This window comes from Cannabis sativa, chromosome 2 (genome assembly GCF_029168945.1).
Source record: "Cannabis sativa cultivar Pink pepper isolate KNU-18-1 chromosome 2, ASM2916894v1, whole genome shotgun sequence".
NCBI lineage: Eukaryota > Viridiplantae > Streptophyta > Magnoliopsida > Rosales > Cannabaceae > Cannabis > Cannabis sativa.
This window is the reverse complement of record NC_083602.1, coordinates 16,129,306-16,146,988: the sequence shown is the minus strand read 5'-3', so window position 1 is coordinate 16,146,988 and position 17,683 is coordinate 16,129,306. Positions and strand designations below refer to the sequence as shown.

The window sequence follows — 17,683 nt, the reverse complement described above, 5'->3', positions numbered from 1 at the left end:
TCAAACCGAAAAAAACCCCAGGGATCCGATGGTCGGACCCCATTGGACCCCATGGTCCGACCATCGGACCCCTGGGGTTTTTTTTCGGTTTGAGAGAGACGAAGAGAGAGGGGGCTGGGTCCGATGGTCGAACCATGGGGTCCAATTGGTCGACCCCATCGGACCCCCTGGGTTTTTTTTCGGTTTTAGAGCGACGAAGAGAGAGAGGGGCTGGGTCCGAAAGAGGGGGCTGGGTCGTGCATGGTTGGTGGTGGGTGGTCCTCGGTGGTCGTCGGAGGTGGGATGGTTTGGGTGGGGCGGTTGTGGGATGATTTGTATGGGGTTTGGTTGGGGCGGTTGAGAAAGAGAGATGCAGAGAGAGTTTGAGGGAAGGAGAGAGAAAGGGTTTGAGTTATGAGAGGGGTATTTTTGGGGTTTTGAAAAAAGTGTCATATTTTTTTAGTGTAAAATGTATTGGTTTAAGAATAAAATATTAAGGTTTTTTAAGTATAGAAAATCAAATTTCCCTATGAAAAAAGCTTTTGACAGGGTTGAGTGACCTTTTCTCAAAAACATCCTCGCTCACATGGGTTTCCCCTCCAGGTTTACTTCTCTAATCATGAGTTGTCTTTCCACTGCCATCTACCGTTTATCCCTTAATGGTAATTTGTCTAACAATTTTTTCTCTTCCCGTGGAATCCGTCAAGGAGACCCTTTATCCCCATATCTCTTTCTTCTTGTGGCTGAGGGACTCTCAACTGCCATTAGAATCAAGGAGATGACTAATGATTTCTCTGGAATCAAAATTTGCCGGGGAGCTCCTCCCATGTCCCACCTCTTGTTCGCTGATGACAGTATGTTGTTCACCCCTGTCACTGCTCAGTCAAGTACTGCCATAAATGACTTCCTCCGTATCTATCATCAGGCAACTGGTCATTTAGTCAATCTGTAAAAATCCTCCATCCTTTTCTCACCCAACACTCCTCTGGACTCCCAAAATCTGTTCAGAAATTCACTACATCTCACTAACGAGGGTTTTATTAGCAAATACCTGGGGGTTCCACACTGTGTTGGCAGGGTTAGAAACTCTACTTTCCATTACCTTATCCAAAATGTTTCTTCCAAGATGAATGTCTGGCATGGAAATTTTTTTCTAGGGCTGGTAAGGAAACACTTATTAAAGCCGTAATTCAGGCTATCCCCTCTTTTGCCATGTCTTGTTTTAAGCTCCCTACATCCATTTGTCGGGCTATTCAACGTCTAATTTCTAAATTTTGGTGGGGCTCGACTTCAAGTGGTAATAAAATCCACTAGAAGAAATTGTCTGCTATCTCCATTTCAAAATTTTTTGGTGGTCTTGGATTTAGATCTCTTGTCCATCATAATCAAGCGCTTCTTACCAAGCAAGCTTGGAGAATTTGGTCTAATCCAGATTCCTTTCTTCATTCAATTCTTAAAGCCAGATATTTCAAAAACTCAAATTTCTTGTCTGCACGCCCCCAACAGTTACAACATCTCTTCACTTAGAGAAGCATTCTCGGGGGTCGTCAACTCCTTAAAAAGGGTCTTGTCTGGAAAATTAGTAGTGGCAATGATATCCCTATTTCTACTTCAAACTGGATACCAAACATAACTCACCCAACTCTTCTTCATCCCATTGATCCTTCTCTTTCCACTGTGTCTTTTTTCATAAACCCAAACAATACCTGGAATATGGGAAAACTACGGCATTATCTCCCACATTACCAAGCAAAGTCAGTTCTACAAATTTCTCTTGACCCAAATCCCGTGACAGCCTCATTTGGGGATATCACCAGTCTGGCATTCTTACTGTTAACTCTGCTTATCACCTTGCTTCCTCATCCTCCAATGTCAATTCACCATCCTCATCTAATTCCAATGCCTTTAAGCACTTGTGGAAAACTCTATGGAACCTTCCCATCCCACCAAAAATCAAACACTTTACTTGGAAAGCTTTCAATCACATTCTCCCTTGTGCTCTTAACCTGTTCCATAAGAAAGTCCTCACTGATCCATATTGTCACTTCTGTGGAGGCACAATGGAATCTGTAACCCATGCACTTATAGATTGCAACAGAGTATGTTTGGAAGCATTCAAAATTTAAGGATTTCTTCACATTCATAGAGGCCAGGACATTAAAGAATACTATCTCCAAGGCCTCGCCATTTTAGCTAAAGAGGATCTTCCTCTGTTCATTAGCTTAATATGGCATATTTGGAATACTCGAAACTCAGTGCTGTTTAATAAGTCTTATAATACTGACAGTGTAGAAGAGTTTGATATGCATTATTTGTAGGAATATCAGGCGGCTCAAAGAATTAATGGAACAGATTCTCCCTCGGCAAACACAAGACAGCAGAAATCTCAATCCAACTCTACATCACAGCACACTATCCCTACTGATAATACTGCTTTGTTTGTGGATGCAACGCTGGATCAATCTAGTAGTGTTACTGGTTTATGCTTCGTTTTCAAGCAAGGCTCTCACCAAGTCTTAGCTTCTGCATCAATTCGTAAACCAGGAGCCCCTACTCCTATTTTTGCTGAAGGCCAAGCTTTATTGGAGGGTCTCTCTTGGGATCTCTCCCTCCAGTTGCAGCCTGATCTCATTTTCACTGACTATCTTAACCTTGTTTCGAAAGTTAATGGCGAGTGGAATGATAACTTTGCCCTATCAAGTCTTGTCTCAAAGATCAGACAATCCTTCTCCAACTTCCCTGCAGCTTCCTTGCATCATTTACCTCGACAATTCAATGCTGAAGCTCATCACCTAGCCAAGGAAGCGCTCAGGCAGAGAGAGAGGATAGTTAAGGGGAACACTCGGTGTTTCTTTTTCGTGGCTGCTGTTTGTATTGTTCTATCCTTGCAGCTCTTCTTAAAAAAAAAAATTATATTTGAGAATTAATATCTTGATTATATCTTGACCCTATTATTATGCTACTCGAATATTTAATATGTGTAAAGTGAATACCATCTCAGATATTTCACTAATCGGATCAATAATTAGTTGTGCTTTCTTGTCTAACTTCTAAGTTTTATTGTGGTGATTATCTGATTTAATTATGGTGTCCTTTGTTCTCCCACAACAAATACAATCCTTCGAGATTATATTTATGTTTTTTCATATGATCATTTTGGAAAGATACTTTGGACTTCTCCTTTTGTTTATGCTCTATTAGTTTGAAATTTATTTATTTAGGTTACACTTTTATTTATAAAAATGTATGTTGATTCATCGTATAAATAAATTAAATTTATGTAATTTATTTTAAAATAAGGTTTATAACTTAAGCGTATGATTGTCATGATTTTAATATGTGAATATCATTAAATAATTTATAATTTGATGTGCGGCTAAATTAAAAATAATAAATAAATAAATAATTATTGTTTTTACAATTATTAATAAAAAGATATTGGTCTCTATTTTTTACATCCCATCATATTTTATCTTTTTTCATTCGTGAATCCCTATTGTCAAGAAACTTAGGTTTCAGAAAAAATTTTGATGCAAAAATTAAAAAATCATATCATTCTAAAGTCAATTTTATGACTCCAGTATATTAACATACTTCATGGTCCTTCTAGTACTAGTACGAAGTTACTAACTCGACTCTTTTTATTATTTTCAGCCTAAGGTTTATTTTTTTAACTATTTCACCCCTGCGAACCTACTTTTTAACTACTTCACGGTCCTTCAGGAGTTTTAACTTCCGAGCCTATATGTTCCCTTTTTCCACCCCTCCACCACCGCGAACTAGCCTAACCTCAGTGGCTTACTTCTTTTATATGACCCATCCCATTTACTTCTTTATGAAAAAGCAATTACTTTTCATTTTTTAACAAATTAAAAAAAAAAAAAAAATAGAGTATATTATTCTTGTTTGTCAGCACTACTGCACTACTTACTAACTTGACATTGCAAATTAACGTGTCTTGCTTCAGGAACTTGTTAGTGGATATATAATTGCTTTTACCCTAAAGCAAAAGCATTATAATTTCCTTTATGCTTAAGGAATTAAAGCTCCAATTTGCAACTAAATATTATCCAAGTAAACCTTTTTATCTTTAAACTAAAAGGGTTATGTTGTGCCACTAACTCTAAAATTAAAATTAAATATACATGATTATGTGTGACAAATATATAATTATGAGTATGAAAACTAGCACTCTTACTAAAATTGATTTCTAACAATAAAGTTTGGCTCCGTGACTCAAACAAATTTGTTGATTTGTATTTGGTAGTATTTATGCACGTGACTATGGTTTAGATATTTGATTCTCCTATTGATCGTCTTCCAAAAAAAAAAATGTTCAAATAAGTAGGATTAGTACGTGACTTTGAATTCAATGGAAAACAAAACTGAGCATCTTAGACTGGCCATGTATATCTTAACTTGACAATATATAAAGAGTACTAAAATAAAATAAGACACACACATGGTCATTGGGTTACTAAACAACCAAGAAGACAACAAAACTTTGCATATATTATTACTGGCAAATATCAGTCCCCACAAAAGTATTTAATCATATTTTTAATAATAAAGAAATAATTAAATAAAATAAATGATCATGCCCTTCTTTGTACACTTCTTATAACTTTGTGACCTCAGGATTTGATCTGCCTATATGGCCAGCACATTGAGTGTTTGATTTGATACAATGCAGATAAGGCATAAAGAGACAATACCCAAAATAAAAATATAGTTATCTTTCCCATTCAGTAATGTAGTTATATAGTTAAAATAGATTTGGAAGAACAAAACTTCATGTCTATAGAAAAACAAGACACTCCTCAAATTCAGCCTTAGCCCCCAAAAAAGGGTTCCAGATTAAACTCAAGTAGTCAACTCCTTAATTTTCACTCTACCCTTTCTGTTTAAGCAATTTATTCTTATTTTATTTCTCAATAATTTGTTGATCATCTCTCTGCATATATCAATGGGAATCCAAAGTAAATTCTTGTACACAAGTACAGAAACTAGCCCAACTCCAAGTATTTGCAGCATAGAAGAGAGCATGATGAGCTTTTATAGTGCCCCAACTAGTCCCACATCGGAATTTTATTCAACCACTGAGTCAACCACACCAATAAGTACAACTACATATACAACTTATTATGAAGACTGTGCCAACTTCAACCTCGAAGACTTTGAATTCGATACAAGTCACCGTTTCCTTCATCTCAACGATTTTGAACCAAAGATTCCGTCGCCGGACTATGGCGATCCATGGCGTGGAGATTCACTTCCATCGTCCATGTCTTTTGCTGATGAGCTCTTTTGTGATGGTAAAGTTGTGCCTTTAGCTCCTACTCCTCCATTAAAACTTCCACCGCGACTTTCAGCCCAAAGTAATGGTAAAGTGGTTAGACCCGTCTCGCCGAGAACTCCACGTTCGGTTCTTAATAAGGTGGCCTTTTCACGCCAGTGCTTGTGGAATGATGATTTTGATCCCTTCATGGTTGCAATTGAGAACGTTAGAGGGAAAAATCACAAGCGTGCTCGGTCGATGTCCCCATCATCAAGGGCCCAGCCTGGTGAATCTGTGTCTTTGGGTTGGCCCATAATGGACAATGGTTTAGACTCAAACGAGCTTAGGCAACCCAATCGGTCAGTTTCTTTGAGATGGGCAAGCCCACGAGAGAAAGCCAGAGAAGAAGAAGAAGAAGAAGAAGAAGAACAGAAAAGCCATAAGGAACAACAACTGTATGGATTGGTTTCGGAGAGCAAAAGTTGGAAAGTTGTAGCTGAGCCCAAAGGAGTTGCTATGGCGAGACGCGTAAGAAAGCCCGCTGATCCTATTTCAGCACCAGCCCAAATTAAGAGGCAAAAGAAATTGTGGTTTCCTTTAAAGGGTCCATCCAATAGAAAAGTGAGTGATGAAGAGAACAAGGTAAAAGATCAAAATGTAGGGTTGTTGTCTAAGGCAACCTTTTTGAGTAGATTAATAAGTTTTAAATCCATTAACAAAACTCAGCACAATCAGGATGAAAAGGCAATGACCCAAGCTAGCAAGATGAGCATTGTACAATACAAGCCTAGGCTGTCCTCACTTTGCTTGGGATATGGATCAAAGTATTTGGACTAAAGACAGCCAAATTTCTAGGAACTTGAATGTAAACATATCGTGACATTGTGTAGATTTTATTCAATTGTGCAAAATAGTGTTTTTATTTTCATGATTTTAGGAAAGAAAAAGGTCATGTAATGGTGGTGTAGTGTGAGTGTTTTTATTGTTTGAAATGAATATATAGCGGCTCCATAATCTAGTCTTATTTGTGGATAATAAGACTTGGAAATGGCCCAAATTTCTCTGTAGTTTTTAGCGATTCATTCGAATCATTCCATGTTTGAATTGTTTTTCTATAACTGTGAAGATTTCTAAATCAACCAAATTACACTTTTCCAAATCAAAAAAAAAAAAAAAAAACCAAATTACACTTTCTGTGTTTAAGTTATCTTTTTTTTTTTTCTTTCCTTTCCCGAATACATTAAATTAAGGAAATATACCAAAAAGAAGGATGGACAATTATGCCACGTTCAAACTCTCCCATAAAGAAATAAGCATCCTATTAATGAGTTAAGATTATTATTGTGGACTAATATAAATATAGATTTAATACTATACACAATTATTAATTAGGTGCCTAATGTTAAGATTTATAAAACACTTAAATCATAAATATGTCTTTGCTAAAATAAAGAAGAAAAAGATGATAAAAGATAAACAGAAGCACTAACCTGAAGTCATTGTTGGAGATTGCGGAGAAAATTTTGATCTTCCAAGAATACACTATTTTCTTAGGTATTTTTTCTGATGAAGGAGAGAATACATAAACCTAAGTGTTTCTTGGGGACCACTAATTATTTATAGACTCATCTTAGAATGAGTTTTGGATATTTATAATTTGGCCCCTCAACAAATTATAAATTAACTTATAGTATCTACACATTATTTTCATGACAATTTATGACTCCTTTGATACTCATAACATAATTGGTCACTTAATTTTGTATCACACTTTATAATAGCATATACATTATACATATGTGCCCACAATAAGATTTTAATCCAACAATCTCCCAGTTGAGCAACATATGTTACCTTATAAATGTATAACCTTATGAGCTCAAAATTTGCTATTATGTAAAGGTATTCACAACAATCTCATTCATTAACTATACCCATATAGGATCAAAGCGATTTTCGTCATATCAATCATGACTAAACCCATCAGTGGTCACATATATAAATATAGCCAAATGGCATAAATCAATCATAAATGTGTAGCATGGAAATTACATGCAATGTGAACTGAACATGCCTATTTCCAGCTGGTCCTCCTTAAACTAAAGTGAGGTCAGACTTAAACATAACAAAACAAAGATCAGAAAATAACCAAATACATAAATGTCTTAAACAAACATAAAGCAAAGAAAATGCAAAATCCTACTAAATCATGATATCCTCAAGCAATACTACACCCATATGGACAGTGTGCCCATGAAAGACCTTGGGTGGTAATCGTTTTGTGAGCGGATCCACGATCATGGAGTTTGTCCCAATGTGCTCTATGGATATCTGTCCACTCTGCACTCTTTCTTTCACAACTAGGATCATCATGTCAATATGCTTTGACTTGGATGAGCTTCTATTGTTATTGGAATACAACACTGCTGATTTATTGTCACAAAATATCTTGAGTGGTCTTTCTACATTCTCCAAAATACATAGCCTAGTGATAAAGTTTCTCAGCCATATTCCTTGATTTGATGTCTCATAACATGCTACAAATTCTGTTGCCATAGTGGAAGAAGCTATAAGTGTTTGTTTGACACTTTTCCAGGATATAGCTCCTCCAGCTAACAGGAAAATGTAGCCTGATGTAGACCTTCTGCTATCTTGGCATCCAACGAAATCAGAATTAGAATACCCTATGACCTCCAAATGATCTTGATGGAAATTATTTTACCAGGATCTTAGATCTACTCACAAGTATGTTGATTAACACCCTAAATATGAACTTCTAAAACGATTACGAAATAAACACATATAAAGTTTAGTAAACCTTACACTGGGTGCAGCGGAATATAATGACTCCTTCTATTCAGATCTCTAACCCTTGTATCCTTTCTGTCGCAGAGTATTATCAAGATCTGAACCTGGATCTCTTTCTCTCCTTCTTTAGTGTTGAAACTCCTTCTTGCTGAAAATCTTTCTTCACGATCTTCCTCACTATGATTGAGGTATCACTTGTTGTGTGTGGGCACTACTCTAATCACTAAATGGTTCGAAATTTCAAGGAAGAAGAGAGAGAAGAAGGTGGCGGCTAGGTATAGAGAGAGAAGGCTCGGGTTTTTCTCTGAATGAAAAGTAGAAAGTTAAGTGTAAATTTCCTGAAGCCTTCACTATCTATTTATAGCATTCCACTAGGATTAGGTTTGAATTATTTGGCATTAATATAATGAAAACATCAGATGAAAAACCCTATAAAAGTGGCCGGCCCTAAGCAATGTGGATTTGGGCCTCACTTTTTGCAATTTTACAGTTTTATCATTCTGCATCTCATTTTCTCAAAAACGCCAATTTTCAAATTCAACCATTTAAATGCCAATTCTAATTATTTAATAACTATAAATAATTATTAAATAATATTGTCATTTATCATATTTATTAATCGAACCATACAAAGTATCATAATTAACAAATATGCCCCTAAAACTCTTTCTTTATAATTTCGCCCTTACTTAGTGAAAAATTCACAAATAGACATAGTCTAAATTGAGAATTATAATTGATTAATCAAAACCAATTATATAAGTCTTACAAGCAATATTATCTCAACTAGTGGGGGGACCATGGGTCTATATAACCGAGCTTCCAATAAGCAGATCAAGAATTTATAACCTAAATTCACTGACTTATTAATTTTTCGTTGAATCCACGCATAGAACTTAGAATTGCACTCTCAGTATATAGAATGCTCTATATGTTCCACCATATAGACACATCATTAGTTATCCATTGTTATAATCCTAATTTGATCAATGATCCTCTATATGAATGATCTACACTGTAAAGGGATTAGATTACCGTTACACCCTACAATGTATTTTATCCTTAAAACACTTAACCCCGTATAAATGATATTTCAGCTTATGTGAAATGAGTACTCCACCATTTATTTTCGTTTGGTCAAGCTTGAAGGAGATCATCCTTTACTTACTATTCGCCAGGTAGAAGCTATAGATTCCATGTTTATGTTAGCGCTCCCACTCAATTGCACTACCGTGTTCCCAAAATGTACGTATCATCCTGACCCAAAAGTAGGCTTAACTAACAAATCAAAGAACACGAATAGCCTCTTGAGATTGAGCCTAATCATAACAGGATTAAGATCATTTGATCTAGGATCAACTAGGCGATATTGACTTGAATAGATATTACGGTAAGTTTAATAAATCTAAGTCAAAGTTCAATATCGGTCCCTTCCGATGCATACTCCATGCACCCAACCTGAGCTTTACTTTAACCAATGCTCTGGAAAGAACATAGCATTTCTCCAAATGCAAGTAAACTCTGTTGTAGATTATCATATCAGTAAAACCCTGTGTCTGATAAATCTAGGAAACTTTATTCACATAGTCATGTTTACTTTCCAATGTGTTGACATCACAATAAACAGGATCAAGTATGTGAAAAGGGTTTCAGATGAATTCATACATTATGTACATATAATCATGAAATAAATCATGTGAACCATGCAACATTAAATGTTATTTCTAATCTATATTAATAAGTAAATCTGATTATATTGAAATGAGTTTTATTTAGGGCATAAAACCCAACAAACTCCCACTTGCACTAATATAAAACAAAAAGTGCATTTCAAATAATCTCAACATCTTGATATACAAATCAAGTGTAGTAGTAGTAAACTCCTCGTAATAGGATCTGAAAGGTTGAATTAAACACAACCTTTTCTCCACCATTACTCTTCCTTAATCACAAAATCATTGATAATGTGAAATTCCTCTCTATATGTCTACTCTTTTTGGGATACTGGATTCTATATCTTTGGCAACTACTTTTGGTTAATCAGGAAATAACACTAGTAGTTAAGGCAATTTGGAATGGTGCCAAAAATGTATAGAACTTTCCTTAGACTGAATAAGTACCTTTCCTGCAACTTTAACATTCAGTCCCTTTCTGGTAGACCTAGAGACTTCAGATAGGTTTTTACACTTCTCCAAAATCACTATTCCACCCCCAGAGTAATCACCATCTTATCAGAAAGATTTTCTAGCACAAAGGCAAATCTCGAAATCTGATGTAGTGTAGTCTAAGAGTTTTAAATACACCCTTATTGACTAAAATATAGTTCCTCTTCTTAATCTTAAGATTTACTTGACTGTTTTCCAATGTTCTTCTCCTGGATTAATCTGATACCTACTCATTACTCCCACTCAACAGCAAGTGTCTGGTCTAAGGCATACTAAAGCATATCTGAGACCTCTCACTGTTGATGACTTTATCTTTTCTGGAATAGTTGAGGCTTTTCCTTAGATAAATAAAATATATGCCTAGAAGTCGAGAAGCTTCTATAGATTGCCATTAGAAAGAAAATGCTTCAGCATCTTACTAAAGTAAGTTGCTTGCATTAGAGTAAGTAATTACCAGGTATACCACAAGCCATAGGTTTAGATAAACTCAAACCTATACTACTAGGAACAGAAAGTTTTGTTAAGTCCATTGAATAGACTTATACACGAAATTTCCTTTTATGTCCTTGTAATAGAAAGTTTAGGTTACTGCATGTGAATGGATTAAACCATAGTTCTATTGGCTTTTCTTCTTAGTTTCTTATCTTGACAATCTATTACTTGTTTAAACTCACAATGGATTTTAATCACTAGTGTCTTCCAAGTCATAAGAAGGTGAGTTCCTAGAAACTCTCCCACTACGACAAGGTACCGTGAATTATGTCTAAGAAAACTAAATGGTATTAACCTCTTCAGTTGTGACAAGACAACAGAGGCAGTGGGATCATCATATGTCATATAAGATGATAGAACACTTTTGGAATCAAGAAAAATATCTCCTTTATTTTCTACTTTATTTTCAGACTTAGTCATTATCTTGGAAAAGTAGTATTTGTTTAAACAAACACTTTCTTATCTATTGACTATGGGATGGTCCACCCCTAATCACTTAGAATAGCTAACAAACATGCAAACCATGGTTAACAGTTCTAGCTTTTCTTAAGATTTTGATTAGGTCATTCATGAATCTAGTAATGATTTACATTAAGTATACAACCATTACATCATTCTGAAATTGTATTACCATAGAAGGTCTTAGGCAACAACTAGTAACTAATCATCAATATGCAAATTGAAATTTCTGGGGAGGTAAGTTTGGATATAATTCAAAAATCAATTTAATGATCTTTGAACTGCATATCTACTAACTATTTCTGCACGCCTATCAGTTCAGAAGATCTTTAACCACTTACCTTAATGGTTTCTACCATTGCTAGAAATCAGAAATTTTTCAAACATTTCAAATTTCTTTGCATAAGGTATAATCTAGAGTTATCGTTTTAAGAATACAACGAAAAACTCATATCCACCCCTGAATGCACATCCATCTACGAATGAGATGAACAACTTTCAGTGGATATAGGCATATTAACTCTTTGCAAAGATTGATCTTGTCAAAACCACTATGAACAAGCACTACTACAAAAACTAGTTTTTGCGTCGGTCAACGCTACTGTTCACATGGTTGACCGACGTGAATAGTGTACAAAAAATAAAGCTGACAGTTTTAAAACGACGCTAAAAAATATTAATTAGCGTCATTTAGTAAAATGACGCTACAAAAGAAACTGACGAAAATTAAAACAAGAAAAAATTAAAATAGGAAACCTTATTCTCGTCGGTTCAAAGATATAGAATAAAAGTTGTGTGAGCTACGCAAAAGTGAAATCCTAAGGTTAATAACTGACGAAAAATATATATTTAAATCCCTAAATAGCCAAATATCAATCCCATTGTTCATATAATCATCTTCAACCTTTGCGAAGACGACTCTGATGATTTGGGCATCTTCAATCCTCCATTGTCGACCGCTCTCGGTGTGTAAAATTTCCCCTTCTATTTCTATAACTGAAGAGAGTATTGAAAAAGGAAAAAGAAAACCCCTAAATCAGTGAGACTAAAAACCAATTTCATCCCAAGAGCTTGATTCACACATTTCTCTCGTTCTTCTTCCCATCGAAGATGATGTATTTTACTAAGAACAACAATAAGGCTGTCACAGTGATGAGCTTGCTGTGTATAATTATATACTTGTTAATGGGATTTTTTATTTTTAATTTCTTATATATTTGAATTTTATTTTTCAGATCTCAAAACCTCTCTTTCCTCAAATCTAACTGTTTATCAGGTATCTCTATCTCACACACACATATACATACATATATATATATATTTAAATATTTCATTTCCTTTACACTACTGGTCGTAGTTGTTGCCTCTTTTTATTTTTTGGGTATGATTTTTAGTAGTAACATTTTAGTGATAGTTCCAGCAAAAGAAAAAAAAAATAATTGAGTTAAGAGCTTCAAGATGATAGATTTTAATGGAGGGTTCGGGCTTCGTAGCAATAGAGTTTGGTAGACTACAAGATTTGCAACAGAGTTTGGTAGACTACAAAATTTATTGAAGGGTCTTTGAATGAGGGAAGGGTATATTAATTATTTTACTTATGCTTTAAGGGTTTTTTTTTGTCTTTTGTATTAGATTTTTGTGTATATATATTATTACTTTATAAATGTAAATCAAGCTCTTTCAAAACACCCATTGTCAAAAGACTCTGTTCAACTAAATCATTCATCACAACCATTTGAAGATTTCTAAGGTTTCACTCTCAAAGTTTTCATTCTTTGACAGGTTCTTCTATCTTAATTTACTTTTCTTTCTTATATTGCTATTTGTGTCATGCCACACCCATTGAATTTAATTATAATAATTTGATAAAAATATGTCAGTGTGTACATATTTGAAAGATGAAATCATGTTGGGGTTCATTATAGTTGGAGAGGTATTAATCTTTATTTTTGAGCTTCTTCCTGTGCACCCTCTAATCCCTCTCTTCTCTTCACGATAGTTTGTTTCTTTTTGTTTTTCTTTTCAATTTTAATCATTTTTTTAGTATTATCATTTGAAGCAAATCAAAATGGACATACAGTTGTGCTTTTGTGTGTTTGTTATAGATCTGAAATAAGTACTGTTCACAACAGATTTTTGTTTTTTTAAGCTACGAAAAGAGTATATATAGTTATACATATGAAAAAATTTACAAGATAATATTAATGTGTTTTTGAAGAAACAATCTAAAGGAAAAGGCCAAGTTATTTTATTGCTTGCATTCATTGATTTAAGGTTGGTTGAAATCTAAGAGGTCTCTGGAAGTTATCTTACTCACTTCAGAAGAACCTACATGCTTTGGAATCAGCTGCTTGGGAAGATTAGTAATAAACATCACTTCTTTCTTTTCTTGTACTAAATAGATGTCAGTACCATTGTTTTTGTCATTACTCTTCTGAAAATTTTCATTACTAGATCCAACATGTTTAACTATAAGATTACAATGAATTACAGCAATCATTGATTCATTAGGTCTATCCCCTACAGATCTTCTTATGCGAAGAGAGGTCTGTAACCAGCTCATAAATCTCGAATACGATTGTTCAATTTGTAAATCTAAGTGGAGAAGCTCATCTAGTATCCCTGTAGGTTTTTCTTTTCCTAATATCATATGTACATATTTTTTTGCAGCAAAAGATAACTGTGAGTGTGCGGATGAGCTGTTGCAAATGCAGGACCAAAGCCATGAAGATTGTTGCAGTTGAATCAGGTTAATATATATATTTATATAACTTCGGAACATTATATATATTATCATAAATTAATTAGCAGGTACTCTATATATTTAAATTAATTAATGTATAGAAGATCAATTTGAACTATTGATTATAACATAATAACTAATTAATTTTTGAAGAAACAATGTAAAGAAAAGGTCAAGTTAATTGCATTCATTGATTTAAGGTTTAGCTATAGCTTCTCAATTATATGATGAACTTAGATAAAATTGGACAGCTTTGTGTGATGATTATTAACTAAGTGGACCATCTATATTCAGACACACACACAGCTTTGTATTTTAATTGTATGATTAATGTTTTTTTATCTTTTGTTTTACCGTTCAAGTCAGACACTCCCTATAGTAACTAGGAGATCAATGCAGTACAGGATGAGTGGACCGAATTTGTGGAGCCTTTGATTATAGATTAAGTACAAGGTTACTACTTTTGTTATAATACATGAGTAACAAGTTTTATGATTATTGTTATATTTTGCATATGTAATTAGTTTATATTTAGTTTACGATATACATGGAATTTAAGTTTTAGGATCGATTTTATTAACAATTTTAGTATTATGTGATTAGTTAATAGAATCGATTACTAATTTTATGTAAGTTTTATAAATGTTATTTTAATTTTTTTTTTGTATTATGTATTTACTATTATATAGAATTATTGTAAAATTTGATAATGCAGGTAGGGAAAATTGCATGAAAATTTGCAATTTTTTCTTATTTATATTTGTGCTTCATTTTATAAGCGACGCAATAGGTAAAAAAAAGAAAGCATTTTCGTAATAGATATGACATTTTTAAACTGACGTAATAAGTTTTTTGTGACAGTTTTAAAATGCCATATAAAATTTAGCGTCATTTCTAAACCGACGCAAAAGATAAAAAAGAAAAGTAAATATTTTACGTCGGTTTGTAAATGTCGAAAATTGTTTTTTGCGTCGTTTTAAAAATGACGCTAATGAAAAACTATTTGCGACTACGGTATATACGTCGGTTTTTTAAACCGACGTAAATTCTTTAAATGACACTTAAAAACTGACGAGAATTATACTTTTTGTAGTAGTGAAGATACAAATGCCATAGATTAAAAAAATGTGGTTGTGTCTTTTTGATGACTTATGTTTAGTTACATTAAAAAGTTCTTAGAATAGTGCAAGTGGATCCTGGTGACAGAATACTAAACTCATATTCCATACAGTTTGAATCCATTGATAGAAAAATGGTTATTAAACACTTGTGAAAGTGTAACTTTATTGTATTCTGGAAATAGAAATATAAGAAAATTTCTGTTTAGAATCTAAAATTAAAGTCAAAGACTTAAATTTATACCAAATATAATGAGTAATTCTTCTTGGACCACCACTACTAATTTAAACTCTAAGTCAGATTTGCCCATACAAGTAGGAGATTTCTAAGATTGAGGACTTATATATTGTGGGATAGAATTTCGGGAAAATAATCAAAAATGTCATTCAATTTCTTAAGAGAAAAAATAGAATGACATGAAATGATATATAGACCATTCATCCAATGATATGTTATTGAGCTAATTCGAAATGAATAAGCTAAGAGGAATTAGGATAATTTCGTTTATAAATAAGAATCCAATGATGCTTCGATTAGCGAAAGTCAAATTAATCTTATTTATACAATCTTCTTGTTTCATATCGTAAAAATAGTAGTCTAAGGTGTCATCAATTGATGAACAGCTAGATGTCGCATATACAATATTTATCTTTCGAGATCTAACACTATTATGTATGTCTAATGGTGAAAATCCATTAGGAATTTATCTCATTAGATAAACAAACCAAGTTAGACCAACAATGAAGATTCGAAATTAAACTACAATATAATAACAGAAAATAACATGGTTCAATATAAATTCATACACAATTCAGAAATTATTAAACATATAGCAAGTAGGAATGACAAGTGAAAATACTAAAACATACAATCCTAAATAATTTCCAAGGTTTCCAACAAACTGATACAGTGTCCCGTTTAGGCGAGAGTCAAAGATACCATCCATTGAATAGAGTTGTCAGCTCATCTAAAATGTTAAACATTCTAGCAACCTTATATTCGATCAAGATTGGAATTCAGCGTTGTCCGGTTTAGGCGAGAGTCAAGGCAATGCTATCTTATGAGCTTCTACCATTGTTTCATATTTTGTAAGTCAAATATGGTCGCAACCATTAGGGTGATCCATACCATATAAAACACTTACAAAGCTACTTATCTTTCGAGATTAAACGGTGTGAACTTGCTAATGAACGTTCCTCCATTAGGGAGGATTACTCACTAAAACAAACGCTATGTAAAACCAACAATGGAGATCGAATATCTTAATAATAAAGCTCATTCTTTGAAAATGTATTTTCATTATTATTTATAATAAAATATATTCATTAAATATCGAATTTAGAATTACAATTCTAAATTAGAATTTAATTTAATATCTATAAAATTATACTTAGATGGTGACTGAAATAAATTGAATTATTTCCATCTCAGTAGTAATTTTGATATATAAATATTAAGAAAATTATTTAAGTTGTATTAATTTAAATTAATTTGCAACTCAAAATAAATTTTCATGAGAATATATTTATTGTATTTTGAAAAAGAAAGTATAAAATTATACTCATTTTTTGAAAATACTAAAAATAATAAATACTTAGAAAAATACTTCGAGCAAAAATATCACCTATCTAGATTTTCCTTTGACTAATTCAATTTCTAATAATATACTTTGATTCATTTATTTTAAATTAATCAATAAATGAAAAAATCATTGATTTAAGTTGGTCCAAGAATTAATTAAAATAAATAATTAATTTACAACTTAATCTATTTTTGAAGATAAATTCAAAATCATCTTGCATTATGAAATGCAATTTCTAAAATTGATTAATAAAATAAAGAATAAATATATTTTGAAAATTATTTAAATTTAAGTTGAAAAAATAAATTTCAACTAAAAATAATTTTTTATTTAATTAAGTGTCATGAAAAAGAAATATTTAAGTATCATGATGAAAATCAACTTAGATATTTAATTTTAAATTTAATTAAATGTATTAAATTCAAGAAATAAATAATTAAGTGTAGAGAAGGCTTAATTATTAATCTCTAGTTTAATACTAGGAAAAAATATACTTAAAATAAATTGTACCAAAATTAATTATTTAAATAATTAATTTCACAATGTATAATATTTTCCTATTTAATATTTGAAATAATAAGTAGTCTAGAAATAACTATCTAGAAAATATCTTATTTGACTAAGTATCTTTTCCACAAAATTTGAAAAAATATCTAATTTAAGTTGTATTAGAAAAAATCTAGAACTTAAATATTTTCAAATTTAAATTTAACTAAATATCAAAAATTAAGTTGTAACCACTTAATTTGAAAATATTCCATTTTAATTTAATATTTGAAAAAATATCAACTTTAAAAAATATCTAAAGAATCTTAATAACCAATTCCTAAAATTCCTCAACTTAATTTTGAAATTTTAAATCCAAAAGATATTCAGGTTTAAGTTGATTAGTTAGAGATAACTAAATATCAACTTAAATATGAATATTTAATGAAAAATTTAAATTAAGCTTCAGAAAGAATCTAGATGGTTATAATTCTATATTTAATTAAATACAAGAAAATACATATATTTTAGCTTAGAATAAAATTCTTTAAACTATGGTTTTCTTAAATTAA

The 17,683-nt window shown here is 32.4% G+C and overlaps 1 long non-coding RNA gene across 1 annotated transcript; it reads left to right on the top strand.

Annotated features, from left to right (window-relative positions):
• The first annotated feature begins 11,765 nt into the window (after positions 1–11,765).
• On the top strand, positions 11,766–14,586 carry LOC115708799 (uncharacterized). The gene is made up of 3 exons (XR_009686135.1): positions 11,766–12,146; positions 12,417–13,930; positions 14,291–14,586. It is a non-coding gene; the product is annotated as an uncharacterized LOC115708799 (long non-coding RNA).
• Positions 14,587–17,683: the final 3,097 nt, after the last annotated feature.